Source organism: Elephantulus edwardii, unplaced genomic scaffold, assembly GCF_000299155.1.
Source record: "Elephantulus edwardii isolate Elephantulus edwardi_28Jun2011 unplaced genomic scaffold, EleEdw1.0 scaffold00073, whole genome shotgun sequence".
NCBI classification, from domain to species: Eukaryota; Metazoa; Chordata; class Mammalia; order Macroscelidea; family Macroscelididae; genus Elephantulus; species Elephantulus edwardii.
In genome coordinates, this window is record NW_006399823.1 from 10,764,667 (window position 1) to 10,773,151 (window position 8,485).

The window sequence follows — 8,485 nt, forward strand, 5'->3', positions numbered from 1 at the left end:
AACATTTATTACTTACTGTCTTGTTAAACTTTTCCCTGGCCTGGTTTTGACTGCTGATATTGCACTTCTCCAACAATTCTTTCCAAAGATGTAGTTAATCTGATTCCTTTGTAGTCCTTCAGGTGAATTCCATGTGTAAAGTCACTGTATTTTTTCCACAAATAAACCATTGAAAATTCAAAATCCAGTCATTTTTTTCCAGACTCATTTCTGTCACCAAGTCCATACTTTCCAACTATTATTTCTTCCTCATTATTTCCAAGTTTTGTATTATAATCATCAATTATCATTAATGAATCTTGATTGCATGTTTAGGAAATTTTGGACTGCAAAATTTGGTCAAAATTTTCAATTTCCTTCTCTTTTGCTTTAGCTGTAAGAGCATGTATTTGACTTATAGTCATATTAAAAGGTCTTTCTTATATGTGTATTGATAATTTCCTATCACTCACAAAATTGCACTTTAGGATAGAACTTGAGGGGTTTTTTTATTATTATGAATGCGACACAATTTTTCTTCTGTTTTTCATTACCAGCATAGTATATAATGTAATTTTCTGATTCAAAGTGGCCAAAACTAGTTCATTTTATCTCACTAATGCCTAGAATATCAATGTTCACATGTTCCATTTAATTTTTAATTCCTTCTAGTTTTCTCACATTCATGCTTTGTACATTCCATGTTCAATTATTGAAGTATGTTTGCCACTATTTTTTTTCATATTGATTAATTTTGGTCTGGGTTCTACCTCTACTACTATAACTATCTGTGTCTACTGTTCATAGGGTTTTTAGAGGCCTGCTATATGAGAAATAGATGGCCAATACTGTTTCCTATCTGTCTTAATCTGGGAACTCTACTAATACCTGTCCACCATGGGTGAGCCTTGTGTCATTTGACACACCAATGGTATAGCTTTTAGCACTGCAGTGACTCATAAGTTATCTCAGAAAGCAAACTGACAGGCAAGTGCCGGGCTAATTAGCACAATGTACTTCCCAAATACAACAAACTGACATTTAATGTTATACCTGTAATAGAAAAATCAAGTTTCACAAAAAGTTTGAGAGGGACAAGTCTGAAGACCCAACCAGTTTTTAATCACAAAAGGCCACCTACCAGGCCTGAACTGCCCCAAAAAAGAGGCTCTCAGCCCCAACTGACTATCAATCAAATAAAAGAAAATTAATTTCAATATCTTCTTAAGAATAGGTTTGAAGCATTGAACACCAATGATCAAAGACAGAGGAGGTTTGGGATGACATCAAAGATATCATGGATTAAGAGAGTATAAGGTCATTATAAAGATGAAGAAGAAAGAAAAAACATAAAGTGTTGTCAAAAGAGACTCTGAAAATTATACTATGATGTCAGGAAGCCAAACAAGAGAGAAAACTTGCAGAAGTAGAAGAGCTTAACAGAAGATTTCAAAGGACAGCTAGAGAAGACACAGCAAGGTATTATAACAAAATGTGCAGAGGGCAGGAACTGGATAATAAAAAAGGAAGGAAACTCACACTTTATTTCTCAAACTGAGAAAACTGAAAAACAAATGTAAGTAAGCCTTGACTCACAGTATTGAAAGATGCTATGGACAATATGTTGAATGATCCAGGAAACATCAAAATAAGATAGAGGAAATACACAGAGTCACTTTACCCAAAAGAATTGACTGACACTGGAAAATTTTAGGAAGTAACATATGAGCAGAAGCCAAGGGTAATGAAGGTGTAAGTTGAAGCTACACTGAAGCAATTGGCAAAAAAATAAGCAGACACCAGGAATTGATAGGATATAAATTAACTTGTGTCATTTAACAACTTGTAATGTGCTCTCCAGTCTATGCCAGGAAATTTGGAAGACAGCTGTCTGGTCAATGTATTTGTATAAGTCTATATTTATTCCTGTTACCAAGATAGGTGATCCAACAGAATGTAGAAACTATTGAACCATATCATTAATATCACTATTGAACAATATAATTAATATCATGCAAGCAAAATACTACTGAAGATCATTAATAAAAAATGGCTAGAACAGGACATAGATAGGGAACTTCCAGAAGTTCAAGCAGGATTTAGAAAAGGTCATGGTATCAGGAATCATATTGCTGATGTCAGACAGATCTTGGCTGAAAGTAAAGAATACCAAAAGAATGTCTATTAATGCTTAATTGACAAATACAGAGGCATTTAACTGTGTGAGTCATAAAATATTATAGCCAACATTGAGAAGAATGGGGATCCCAGTATACTAAATTTTAAAACCTACAAATATTCTCACCATTGGGCTGATTGGCAGCATTATGATAGATGGTGAAGAGATTGAGATTGTTCACAGCTTCAATTTGCTTGGCTCTGCAATTTACACTCTTGGTTCCAACAGTCAGGAAATTAAAAAATGAATTGCATTGAGAAAGTCTGCTGTCTTTACCTCTCCAAGGTACTGAGGAGCAACAACATCAGGTCTGGAGACTAAGGTGCACCTGATACAGGCCATGGTCTTTGCCATTACTTGCTATGCTTCAGAGAGCTGGACAATGACTAGGGATGATAGATGGAGAGTTGATGCCTTTGAGCGCTGGTGCTTGACAAAAGTATTGAATATACCATAGACTGTTAGGAGAACAAACAAGTTCGGCCTGGAGAGGGTGAAGCCAGGCTGCTCCTTGGAGTCAAGGATTCTGAAGCTTCATCTGACATACTTTGGACATGTTGCAAGGAGGGACCAGTCCTTGGAGAGGAAAGTAATGTTTGGGAGGGTGGAGGAATAACACAGGAGAGGAAGACCCTCAATGAGATGGATTGATTCCATCCCTAGAATAATGGGGATAGTTATGTTGGAGACAATTAGTTTGGCAAGGGGTAAAGTAAGGTTTAAAGCCGTTATACCTAGGGTCGCTATGAGTTGCAAGCAACTCAACGACACATAATAACCAAAACAACATACCTAGACCAAGAGGCTGTTGTATAAACAGAGCAAAGAAATGCTACATGGTTTAAAATTAAGAAACAAGTGCATCAGGGTTGTATTCTTTCTCCATACCTATTCAATCTGTATTCTGAGCAAATTGTTAGAGAATCTGGCTCAATGAAGAAGACTGTGATATCAAGATCAGAGGCAAACTCATTAATAACCTGTGTTATGCAAATGTTATAAACTTGTTTGCTGAAAGTGAGGACAACTTGAAGGACTTACTGCAAAAGATAATATATACACATTATATATATATAGTATTCAGTGTGGATTTCATCTCAATGTCAAGAAAAGAAATTTCTTACCACTGGATGGCCAAAGGTGGGTTATTTTAGTCTGTAGCCCTTGGGCTAGGTTCTAATTGTCTTTGGTCAAACAATCTTCTAAGTAGTATAGCAATGATCTTTCCATTTGCTGTTCAGAGAGAACTCGTGGTTGCTGTGAGGTGAAATGCTGTGACAGTGATGTGTAAAATGCACCAGTGGTTACCCATGGTGGACAGTGTTCAGTGGAGCTATTGACTAAAACAAGCTTGGAAGCAGGAGTGGCATCCACTTCCAAAATAGCTTGCCTCCAGAAACTCTATGAACTTGGAGAAAAGATTAAAGTTATGCAAGTGTTCAGGTCTTTTGTTCATAGGATCGCTATGAGTTGTCTACAACTCGATGACACTTAACAACAACCACCACTGAATTACTAGAAAACATGATAGATGGAGAAAAGATTGAACATTAATAGCTTCATCTTACTTGGATCCATGAACAACATAATGATACCAGTAGTCAGGAAATCAGATGTGTTGCACTGGGAAAGTCAGCAGTCAGGGACATCTCTAAATTATTGAGGAGGAATGAGTCAGTTTGAGGACTATAGTGTGTCTGATTTAGGCCATAGTCTTGCATGATCACCTGCTATACACCTGAGAGCTGGACAATGAATAAGGTCAATATATTGAATGACACAGAAAGCATCAAAAGAAGATGGAGGGAATACACTTAGTAACTGTGCCAGAAAGAATTGATTGACAATGAAAAATTTCAGGAAGTACCACTGAACAGAGGTCAATGGTAATGAAAGAGGAAGTGGAAGCTGCTTTGAAGGCATTGGAAAAGTAAGGCCCTAGGAATAGATGGGATAACAATTGATTTGTTTCAATTATCAGATGCAGCCTTGGATGTACTCACCAATCTATGCCAGGAAATTTGGAAGATGGCTGTCTTGCCAACAGATTGGAAGAGGTCCATATTTACACCTATTCCCAATAAGGATGATCCAACTGAATGTGGAAATTATCAAACAATATAATGAATATCACATGCAAGCTAAATACTGCTGAAGATAATTTAAAAATGACTATAACAATACATAGAAAGGGAAAAACAAGAAGTTCAACTGGGATTTAGAAGAGGTCATGGCACTAGGGATAACATTGCTTATGTCAGATGGATCTTTGCTGAAAGTAAGGGATACCAGAAGAATGTCTATTTGTGCTTTATTGACTATGCAAAGGCATTTGACTGTGTGGATCATAATAAATTGTGGTTCACAGTGAAAAGAATGGGAGTCAGATGGACAGGCAGTGCAGAGGGACAGGCATTGCAGATGGATGCACAGAGAAGCTGCTTGCTCACATGAGGCAGACATACATTGGGGAGCTGCTTCATGATGCCATACACATGCTGGGGAGTTGATTCCTGACATCCCACACACTGGGGAGCTCCTGATGCACACACCAGGGAGCAATGTGCTGGGGTGAGCATGAAATCTGGAATCTTAGTGTGAGCCCAGAACTACAGCCCCATTGTTTCCAGCGACACCCAGAACACAGGTCCTGATGTTGCCTGCCTACACCCAGAACCTTGCTCCCAACATGCACTGGGAGTGATGCTGGAACTTGAATGAGGTACTTGGGGGGAGGGGGGAGGTCACTGCTGTTTGGCTGGATCACGTGGGACCCCTTAAGCTCAATCAGAAGGAAATGAGACAGCTGGACCCCACTTTTGAAAGGAAAATAAAGGTTTACTGGTTTTCCAATCAGATGCCCATGCTCTGCCTTGTGTCTCCTCACATCCAGTACGGCTACATTTTGCCCAGTTAAGGCAGTTGTCTCACAGAGAAGGCTGCTTCCACAGGCCTTTTTTTTTCTCCCTTGAACTGAGAGAAACCCCAGCAGGGTAGCTGGCCCACACTCTTCTAAAGAAGTAACTACAGATCAACAACCTGCTCTCACCGCAGACATGAAAAACTCCACCACAGCAATGTCACATAGGAAGCAGGCTATCTCATCCTCCCTACACAACCTCAAAGCAAAATATGACCCCAAAAAGGTGACACAGTATCAGTGAATTTCCTGAAGCCATAAAGTGTCATGAAACTTTCTGTAATTTAAAAGAACAATGATTGGATATTTTCAATGAGTGAAAGACAAACTTGAAATTATAGGACACTGCAAGCAAAAACCAGGAAGATCTTCAAAAAGCAATCCAAAACAATGCAGATAAAACAAACAAGACATTAAAGACCCTAGAAAAATAAGAAACCATAATCCAAAATGTTTCATATACTGCCAACATGATGGAGGGTCACATGAACAGGATTTAAGGGATAGAACATAGAACCAGTGAAATAGAAGATAAAATTCTCACCACTGATCTGCTAAAATAAAATGTGGAATCAAAAAGGAAGGAAAAAGAACAAAATCTAAGAAAAATGTGGTATAATATCAAGAGAAATAACATGTGAATTATCGGAATCCCGGAACAGGAAAAAACAAGTAAAGGCACTGAAAAAGTTGTGGGAAAATTACTAGAAGAAAATTTCCCAGGCATAATGAAGAATAAGAGAATATATATTCAGGAAGCTGAGCAAACACCATATAGAATAGACCCCAGAAGAAAAACACCAAGACATATCATAGTCAAATTTGCCAGAACCATAGATAAGGAAAGAATTCTGAAAGTAGCAGAGGAGAAACAAAGAGAAATCTATAAAGGAGATCAAATAAGATAAAGTGTCAATTTCTCAGCAGAAACCATGTGTGCAGGAAGACAATGGAATGACATATAAAGAGCACTCAAGGAACACAACTGTCAACCAAGAATATTACACTCAATAAAATTGTCCATCAAATATGAAGGAGAAATCAATATATTCCCAGAAAAAACAGAACCTAAAGGAATTAATAAAAACAAGACAAGCATTTCAGGAGACACTGACAGATGTCCTTCTTACAGAGGTGCCTCAGAAAGCAGGATGGATCAAAGAACTAGCAAAAACACCAAACAAACTCAACAAAATAGCAATGAGATCTTGCCTCTCAATAATTACACTGAATGTAAATAGTTTAAATGCACCACTAAAGAGACAAAAAATATCCGACTGGATTAAAAACACCCCAAAATCCATCAATATGCTGCCTACAAGAGACACACCTGAAAAGTGAAGACAAAGACTAAAAAATAAAAGGCTGTGGCAAAATATACCAACAAAATAGGAACCAGAAAAAAGCAGGAGTGGTGATATTAATTTCCGATAAAATACATTTCAATACAAAAACCATCCTAAAGGACAAGGAAGATCACTACATAATGATTAATGAGTCAATAGAACAAGAAGATATAACAATAATAAATGTCTATGCACCAAATGAAAGACCTGCAAAATATAAAAAGCAAACATTAACAAAACTGAAAAAGGAAATAAACAACACTACTATAGTCGCTGGAGACTTTAATACATCACTCTCAAGAAAAGATAGAACTTCCACAAAGAAACTCAACAAAGATACTGAAGAGTTAAACCACAAAATAAACCAAATCAATCTCATAGATATATATAGACTAATGCACCCACAAAAAGCACAGTATATCTTCTCCAAAGTGCATGGAACGTTCTCCAGAATAGATAACATTTTAAGACACAAGGCAAGCATCAATAAATTCAAAAGCAAAGGAATAATACAAAGCATCTTCTCTGACCATAATGTACAAAATTAGAAGTTAATAACAAGAAAATAAAGAAGAAAAAAGAACATTCATTTGGAAGCTGAACAAGATACATGATTGGGTACTAGAAGAATTAAAAAATGAAATTAAAAAGTTTCTTGAAACAAATGACAATGAAAACACAACCAAAACCTCAGGGAAACACTAAAGCAATAATTTGAGGTCCATTTATAGCAATAAACAAACATATCAAAAGATAGGAAAAAATGACTATTGACTCTCTAACCCAACATCAACAACAAATTGAAAAAGAACAGCAAGAAAACCTGAAACCTTCCAAAAAACCTCTGAAATTATAATTTGGGCAGAAATAAATGAAATAGAAAACAGAAAAACAATTGAAAACATAAAAAAAAACCCAGGAGGTGATTCTTCGAAAAGGTCAATAAAATTGACCAAAACCTAGCAAAACTAAGAGAAGAAGGAAAAGACACAAACAATCCAAATAAGGGATGAAACGGGCAATGTCAAAACAGAACCAAGTTAACAATGGAGTATTATGAGAAACTGTACTCAAAGAAATATGAAAACCTAGAGGAAACAGACAAATACTTAGAAATCCACAACCTACTTAAACTGACACAAACCAAAATTTGAACACCTGAACAGACCCGTTGTTTTTGTTGTTGTTGTTGTTGCTGTTGTTAAGTGCCATCAAGTTGCAGGCGACTCATAGCGACCCTATGAATGAGAGTCCTTGACTCTTGGGTGCCTTTTATCCTCTCTCCAGGTTCATAGGGTATCTGGAAGCAAGCTATTATGGAAGTGGATGCCACTCCTCCTTCCAAGCTTGCTTTAATCAGGGAGTTCCACCCCACCCTCTCTCCGCATTGGGTAGCCAAGGGTTGGGGTAAGACTGAGAAAAACTGGATAAATATATTGCACTGAAACAGATGAGGGAGAGAACAGTTCAAAAGCTATATATGATAGGGAATTATGGTTATCACAAGAGTCCAGAATTAAGGCTGCACAGCGGAGCATACTCGGAGTGTGTGTGTGTGGGGGGGGGGATTGTATACCAATGAAAGAATTTTTCTTTTACTTTTCAAAGAGAGGAGTGAACTGGGGAGGGGGAGAGGGCTGGACAGGGAGAAAAGTTCAACAATGAATGGAACAGACCCATTACCAAAAAAAAAAAAAAAAGAAACTTTAATAAAACAACTTCCAACCAAACAAATCTCTGGAGAAGATGGTTTTACAAATAAATTTTATTAAAATATTTGGAGAACTGTCACCAATTCTACATAAACTATATCAGAAAATAGAAAAAAAAATGGAATTCTCCCAGACTCATTCGATAAAGCAAACATATCCTTGATACTAAAGCCAGTTAAAGACACCATCAAAATAGAAAACTATAGGACAGTATCTCTCATGAACATAGATGCAAAAATCCTGAATAAAATCCTGGGCAATAGAACCCAATGAAACATCAAAAAAACCATATTCCATTACCAAGTGGTATTCATGACAGGTATGCAAGGATGGTTCAGCATAAGGAAAA